Raw genomic sequence first — 7,922 nt, 5'->3', positions numbered from 1 at the left:
CAAAAACAATGACTCAAAAACAAAAATAAAATTAACATAAAATGTTTGAAAAGGGGTGGTAAGAAGCAGACACTTATTTTCCCTACCCCTTCATCTTCCATATTAAATACATTTTACAGATAGCTCCTCTTGTGTCTAATATAACAGAGTCTCATGGATATACATATTACATAGGTCAGATTTCAATAATTATAATAATAACAATAGTCACATATTTTATACACTAATCATCGTAGAACCCATCTATTAACGTTATAATGCTAATAGTCACTAGATATCATTGCGACACCAATGATAACAACAACATTTGCATTAATAACAGTTATGATATCATAAAAGTAACAATAACAAGGTTAGCTATAGTTGTAAACGCAGTATTTCTAATCTCTAGTATCACTCATACGCCATTTTCTTAATCTCTGTATTCTGCCAGCAATATTTTTTGTGTTTAAATTTGAACAAGTGAACAGTTGGACATTGTTTGATCTCGTCTTGTAAATTGTTCCAAAGTTTGACTCCGCACACAGACACACACATACTTTTCCTGGTGGTCCTCACTTTAGGGATTTTGAATTTACTACAGCCCCTTAAGTTATGACGTCCCTCTTTCCGGGTGAATAATTTTTGAATGTTTTCTGGCACTGTGTTTTTGTTGACCCTAAATAGCAGTTGTAAACTGAAAAACTTTACTAAATCATCTAATTCTAATAATTTGGACTGCAGGAATAGAATATTAGTATGATCCCAATATCCTACCCTGTGTATGGTTCTAATTGCACGTTTTTGGAGTATAAAAAGGGGCTGTAGTTAACTTTTGTAATTATTACCCCATACTTTTGCACAATATGTTAAGTATGGCAGACCCAGAGAACAATATAATAAATACAATGCATTATAGTTTAAAATCAATTTGGCTTTATTAATTATTGAAATGCTATCAGATACCTTAGTTTGTATGTGTCTGATGTGTGTTTTTCTGAGCTTTCATTCTGAAAAGAAAAAAATGACGATGTAAACGGTGCAAATGTGAAACCAAATATTATAAATGCTACCACTAAAATACTAGACATGCATCTACAGTAATGTTACAAAAATACATCTGCAAAAACACCACAAATATCCTAGTGATCATATAACATTTGGACTCATTTTACAGGACAAGAGACGAAACTTTCGGAAAGTGCAATAAATATTATTCTATCTACAGCATTTTTTTGTTACTGTACTTTATTTTAGTTTTAAATGATATCACTGTTCAATATTCTGTGTGCAGGGACTTTGAGTGTCCTGAAATGCGCTTTTAAATCAAATTTATTATCATTGTTTTTAATCAAATTAGAAGGCGGGTCCAACTGGCTGAGCTTTTCACCTATTGGTTCATCGACTGCTAGCAAGCTTTTCGATGAACCAATAGGTAAAAAGGCTCAGCCGGTTTGACCCGCCTCCTCATTTGAATATCTTTTTCTTAAAACAAAATCAAAATAAACTCCGAAATAAATAAATGACAGAGTATTTGCCAAAATGCACAAATAAATGGATAAATTGCATTTGTATCATATATTTATGTACTACGTGATTCATTTATGTGTTTATTTATTTAGATGCTGTTAGATTATGAACATAGGTCATTGAGAATGTTGTCACTGTCACATAAGTTTTCTACTAATATTAAGTTTATTATTTAATCATCACATCATTACTTTGATAATCACGCTATTTATTTCAGTTGTTGTAAATGCACATCATATTCATCCACATATTTTGATGAAGTATTTAATTGCTGATCAGTGTATTTTCAAGCAATGGCTTAAGCACATAACGTTGAAGACTCAGCACTGTGCAGTACTAATCTTCAGGGTTGGGTAGGGTTACTTTAACTGGATTACTTTCAATTACTTTTGGATTACTGCAATACCAAATATGCTAATAAAAGACAAAAGAAACCAAACATGAATAAAATGACTAAATTTTGTGCAGGCCTGGGGAGTAACGGAACACATGGAACGGCAAAAATGATGTTGGCAAGCTGTTTGGATTAATTTTCATTTTGTTTCTGTCGCATTTTATGTTCGTTTTGCTGGAGATCAAAGAGATATAAGCCAGGAGAGAAAGCTTACCACGTGTTGTGAGTCATAATTTTATTCATATTTAGTTTCTTTTGTCTTTTACTAGCATATTTGGTATTGGAGTAATCCAAAAGTAATTGAAAGTAATCCAGTTAAAGTAACCCTACCCAACCCTGCTAATCTTGTACAGGAAGTTCTTGTTTTTTGCTTTGTAATGTGAGGTCTGAATTATGAGTGTCTGTAATACAACTTTTTCACTATAAAGGAGGGGCTGAAACATTATTGCATGCCTTTTGGTGGGAGACTCGTCTCTATCGATTTGAACTCTGATTTTATCTTTATGTTGAAACTTTGTTATAAATATCCTCAACTGCATTGCTTCTCTCCAGCTCATTTTTTTAAAAGTCAGATTACTCGGTCTGTTCCCGGAAAAGAACAGGCGGCGAGACATCGAAATGTCCTTCGCCTTTAATGGCATACATTTATAGGTATTCATTCATTTATACATCCATCCCTTATCTGCACCGCTTATCCTCAGTACGGTGGCAGGGGTGCTGGAGCTCATCTCAGCTAACTTCGGGCAGTGGGCAGGGGCACCCTGAACTGGTTTCATACGAAGACACACAAGCCACATTTACGTCTAGGGACAATTTGGACCGGCCAATTGACCTGGAATGTTTTTTGGAACGTGAGAGGAAACTGGAGGGCCCAGAAGAAACCCACATAAGCACGGGGAGAACATGCAAACCCCGCAGGGAGGCTGGTAGCTGGATTTGATCCCATGAACTGAGAACTGTGCCGCAGACGCGCTAACCACTCAGCCTTTGTGCCTCATTTATTCATTCATTTTTAAATATAACAGGAGGGGTCCTCCACAAGTGACACGAGTCGGCCCCTTTTATAGCATTGTGACGGAGTGAAATAAAATGGCTTCCAGTCGAGCGTGACGCTGTGCTCTGATGCAGCTCATGTAACAGAAGCTATGTTGGACTGGCCGCTGAGGTCATTACTTCAGAGGCCTGTTGTCTGTTGTTGTGGTCGCGCTCTAAATCCCATAGAAGGAAAAATAACCCAAATTGGGTCAAAAATGGAACACCTACTTGGATAGATTTGATCTCTATTTTTGTGTAGACAAGGACACATTTTGGAGCTCTGTCGAATGAATGAATGAATGAAACTTTATTTCAAACATGATCAAAACAGAACAAGTCAAAAAACCAAAACATGTAAACGTATTTGTCCAAAAGGAAAAAGAAGAAACATATGCTTATTTCTTCCGACCCCCAAACTTTCTTGATAATTGTGTCTTATAGCTAAATCTCTTGTGTATTTACATTTAAAAAAAAACATATTTACATTGGTTCTGTGGATGCCCAGTCACATCATCCTCATCATCATTGTCATTGCCATCATTATTTTCACCGTCACCATCGTCATTGTTGATTCCATCCTTTCATCAGCATAAAATATATTAACAGTAGCTATTATAAAAACAATATTTCTCATAGGTGCTCATGGTGAGAACTGACTGTTTTGTGGTGTGTGTTGTCCATCATACAAGAACCTTTGGACCTGCTGCCATAGGGGGTCCGCCCCCGGGCAGCATAACCACCCATTGGTAAGTGTCCTTATCCATGTAATAAAAGAACGAGACGTGGGAGCTTGAGCCGGTTGCCTCCAGCATGATGCTCCCGTTTGTTTGCCCTAGCTATGAGATGTGCAGTTTATGTATAGTCAAGTCATGTTTATTTGTATGGCCCTTAATAACAAAGAGTCTCTAAGGGCTGTTTTGTGTTCTTATTAAGATGTATATGCATTTGATTACACCCCCAGTTGTTTATTTTTTGTTGAAAAAATATTGACCTAGTTTTTAGGCAGTTGTTTTGTTCGATACTTTTTTGAGGTGGTTGTAAAGATCACGATTTCGGACAATTTTGAACAAAATCCATCTGTTTTGTATTTTTTGGATGTGGCCAAAATACCCAATTTTGCATTAAAGGGTGTATTATTTGACCGCTAGATGTCACTTTAGTATTTTGTACAACCGAAAAAAAGTGATAAAAAGCACAAGCAAGAGTACAAACTTTGGCGACTCAAAGTGACCAAACCTCACAATTTTCCTAATCATTTATTGGCCATTATTTTTGCACCTTTAAGAGCAAGATGGCGGACAACTATGTTAGCTTTATCTATTTTTTTTTACAAATAGGTAATTAAAAGTGCTGTCTGCAACTTCAAAATACTGTACTTGTTTTTTAATCTTTAAGAGGGCTTGGGTTTGCATTTGGACTGTATCAGACGTGCACTTTTACATATAAGGTCATGTATTTTTTTTAAATCAACAGTTTTTTTTTACCAATGGGAAGCACTGAGGAAAACACACTGTCCCTTTTTATTATTACAAAAGGGTACTTAGGGGTTCGAAAATAAAATATTATTTTATGAGCTTATTTTATTAAAGTGACAGAATGTTTAGTTTTGTTTTGTGCAAGAAATTCATCTATTCCAACAAGATAAACCTAAAATTTGTATTATTATTTCTATTCATGTTGGACAAGACAACCAACGATGCTGGATTAAAGTAATGCCGAATCGATCTCCTCTCGATCCATATTGCACAAGGCACGGAAATCTTTCATTTATTTGTTTTTCAAGTGGGTCAGTTTTTTTGGGTGTGGTGAATTTTCAAATCCATACTTATACCTGCACTCTCTCATGATGAGAATCAATACATTGGATAGTACATCAAACCACACTTCTTAATTCAGCAGCCTGATAATGACCATCATCCTTTAGTTTGTTAATTTAGCAGTTTCTATTTTAAAGTTCTTGTAAAAAATCAAAATAAACCTTATGTTACAAAGTATCCACAGTATGTAGCAATGAGCGGTCTAGAAATCGATGTTGAAGACTGTGCAGCAGATGGGATGCTCACATCTGTGATCAATACACTGTGAATGGAAGATGCAGTATGGATGAGGGAAGTGCTCCCCAAAGCAATATCATCGAGGAGCAACATTGATTTAATGCCATCCGTACACCGTGTGACGAAAGTCTAAATTATCCATCCATCCATTAGCTGCACCTCTTATACTGAGTAGGGTCGCAGGGGTCATTTTCAGTGGGCAGGGGGCACCCTGAACTGGTTGCCAGCCAATCGCAGGGCACACAGAAACAGACGACACACTCGCTCATTCACACCAAAGGACATTTTGGACTGGCCAATTAACCAAAGATGCATGTTTTTGGTACGTGGGAGGAAACCAGAGTGCCCGGAGGAAACCCACGCAGGCATGGGGAGAACATGCAAACTCCATATGGGGAGACTGCGGTAGCTGGACTTGAACCCTGAACCACGCAGCCGCCTTGCCGCCCCTCTAAATAAATAACCATCTCAGTTTATCTGATTAAGTAATAGGGAAGCACTGCACAGAATTGTTTAGAGTTGTATGGATTTAGGTATTGTTGAGGGAAGCAGCAAGATGAGGGACAATTATGTCAGCTCCCACTAGGTGAGGCTCGTGTTGGGTAGAAATTAAAAGGGGCCTTTTTCATTTTAATTTTATATATATATATATATATATATATATATATATATATATATATATATATATATATATATATAATTTTTGAGAGCGGCACGGCGGCTGAGTGGTTAGCGTGTTTAGAGGAAATTGTTTGTTGTGGCTTCTGAACCACGAGGTGGCGACAAAAGCAACTTAATGATTTTTTTCTAGTACAGTACCGCACTACAGTGCCTTCAATACTTACCGAATCTCGATGTATTTCTCAGTTTTTATGTTGTCTTTGCCAGTGCACACATAGATGTTTATATTTTAAAATAATTAAAGGGACAGTGCGTACTATTTCACCAACAGATGTCGCCGTATAAGCAAAAGGAAAAATATAAACTATGGAGATTCAACGTGAAAAAACACACTATTTTACCCCCCTTTTTTATTTTTGGGGTTTACTATAGTACCAAACTCCTCGACCTACAAGTATATTACAAATGCATATTTATATCTTAGTTTACGTATTTTTGCTTATATAAATAGGTAGGTTATTTTTTAAATGAAAGTTATTTTACCATTTGGAGACACTAAATAATACACATTGTCCCTTTAGGTGTAGCGTTTACTTTAGTTCCCTCCTGTAAAAATTCCTGTATTTTTTTGGGGGGGAACAAACTTTAATAAATGGACTTTATATGCAAGTGAAGCCCTTTTCAAGTGACATTTATGTGGCGTGCCCTTTTGTTCTGGGTGCTTCTCTAGCACGTCACGAGTGCAGGGGGCCTGCCAGTGCAGCTGTATCACAATGGGCACAATGTGTGATCTGTTCCATCACGCCGTGAGACAGGTGCCTTTTTTGTTGATGCAGCTCTTCCTATCATTCATGAGCGCTTCCTGTGTGTGAGGCCGATCCTTGCCAGTTGTCCTCGGATGCTTGCATGTGCGCCCGACCTATTAGCATCGCCCCCGAGACCGTTTCCAGAGAGACATTGCCAACGCAGAGTAGTCTGGGGAGCAGACCTTTGTGCCATTCGGTCCATTTTTGGGTGAATACGGCTCAGTGGATAGCTAAGAGGGATGCTTTGAATATTTTTTTTCTCTTGAAATTTAGGATTTAGAGTGCTGTTTTTTCCAGGCTTTTAGGCGCACCTAAAAACCTAAAATCGGCTAAAAATTTGAACAGGGGTCTTATAATATGGAGCGCGTTTTATGCAGACATAAGCTAGTTGCGCTAGCATCCATCCATCCGTTATCATCCGCTTATCCGGGGTAGGGTCACGGGGGCAGCATGGAAACCCAGACTCCCCTACTCCCAGCCACTTCATCCAGCTCATCCGGCAGAATCCTGAAGTGTTCCCAGGCCAGCCTAAATACGTAGTCTCGCCAGTGTGTCCTGGGTCGTCCACAGGGCCTCTTGCCTGTGGGACATGCCCATAACACCTGAGGGAGGCATCCTTATCTGATGCCTGAGCCACCTTAACTGGCTCCTCTCAATGCAGGGAAGCAGTGGCTCTACAAAGAGTCCATCCCAGATGCCTGAGTTTCTTACCTTATCTCTAAGGGAGAATCAAGCCACCCTGCGGACGAAACTCATTTTAGCCACTGGTATCCGGGATTGTGTTCTTTTAGTCATGACCCACAGTTCATGGCCATAGATGAGGGTAGGAGGGTAGATCGACCGGTAAATTGAGAGCTTTACCTTTTAGCTCAGCTCTCTCTTCCCCACTACGGACCGGTACAGGGTCCCCCGGCACAGGGTCCGCATGACAGCAGAAGCTGCACCAATCCGTCTGTCGTTGTCCCATTCCATTCTACTCTCACTCGTAAACAAGACCCTGAAATACTTGAACTCCTCCACTTGGGGCAGGATCTCATCCCTATCCCGGAAGAAAAATTACCGTATTTGTGCAATTATATCAGTCAATTTAATCATTGACTACTTTTGCATAAAAATGTGATAATGGGTATCAAACTAAATAGCAGTAGTAAGAGAGACGAATCTTGTCTACAAGACCACTACAGATACAAACAATTCCTCTCATAATCATGTATTCTTAGTTAAATGAGAAAACAGAAAGAGACTAAAAATCCGTATAAAATTTGTTTGTCTTTTACACAGCTCAAACCAAGCATTGTAGGTGAATGATTGATTCATTGACTGATTGAAATTTAAAATTTTCCCCCTCTGGTCATTACATGCAAGGTTACAAAAGTTGAAATCAACAACTTTGATTATTATTTGATAGAGCAGAAGGCAAAAAAAACATCAGAGAGGAAAAAGCTGGAGTTTGGTTCTGTCCCCTTTAAACAAACTTTTTCAATACGTGCAACCTTGCTTTTA

The sequence above is a fragment of the Urocampus carinirostris genome, chromosome 7 (genome assembly GCF_059441175.1).
Source record: "Urocampus carinirostris isolate Australia breed hairy pipefish chromosome 7, RoL_Ucar_1.0, whole genome shotgun sequence".
Classification (NCBI taxonomy): Eukaryota; Metazoa; Chordata; class Actinopteri; order Syngnathiformes; family Syngnathidae; genus Urocampus; species Urocampus carinirostris.
This window is presented reverse-complemented; position numbering follows the sequence as displayed.